Consider the following 270-nt stretch of genomic DNA (forward strand, 5'->3'; position numbering starts at 1 on the left):
TTGTTGAAATCAATCTAAAAAAAAACCTCTGACACGTGTGTATGTGTGCAACTAAATCATGAGTATGAACGGAGATTATAGCAACAATAATGACAAAAATAATAATGTCGAGAATTTCGATTATTACCTTGGCCTTCCCATCCCGTTCTCTTTGTCAACAATATTATATTTTTTATCATCTTCTGCTCTAACGATCTTTGTGAAACGTTCCTCGCACCATAATTCTGTTTACGGCGCTCGAGATTGCGTCACTTCCGCTCTCGGCCGGCC

This window comes from Penaeus monodon, chromosome 30 (genome assembly GCF_015228065.2).
Source record: "Penaeus monodon isolate SGIC_2016 chromosome 30, NSTDA_Pmon_1, whole genome shotgun sequence".
NCBI classification, from domain to species: Eukaryota; Metazoa; Arthropoda; class Malacostraca; order Decapoda; family Penaeidae; genus Penaeus; species Penaeus monodon.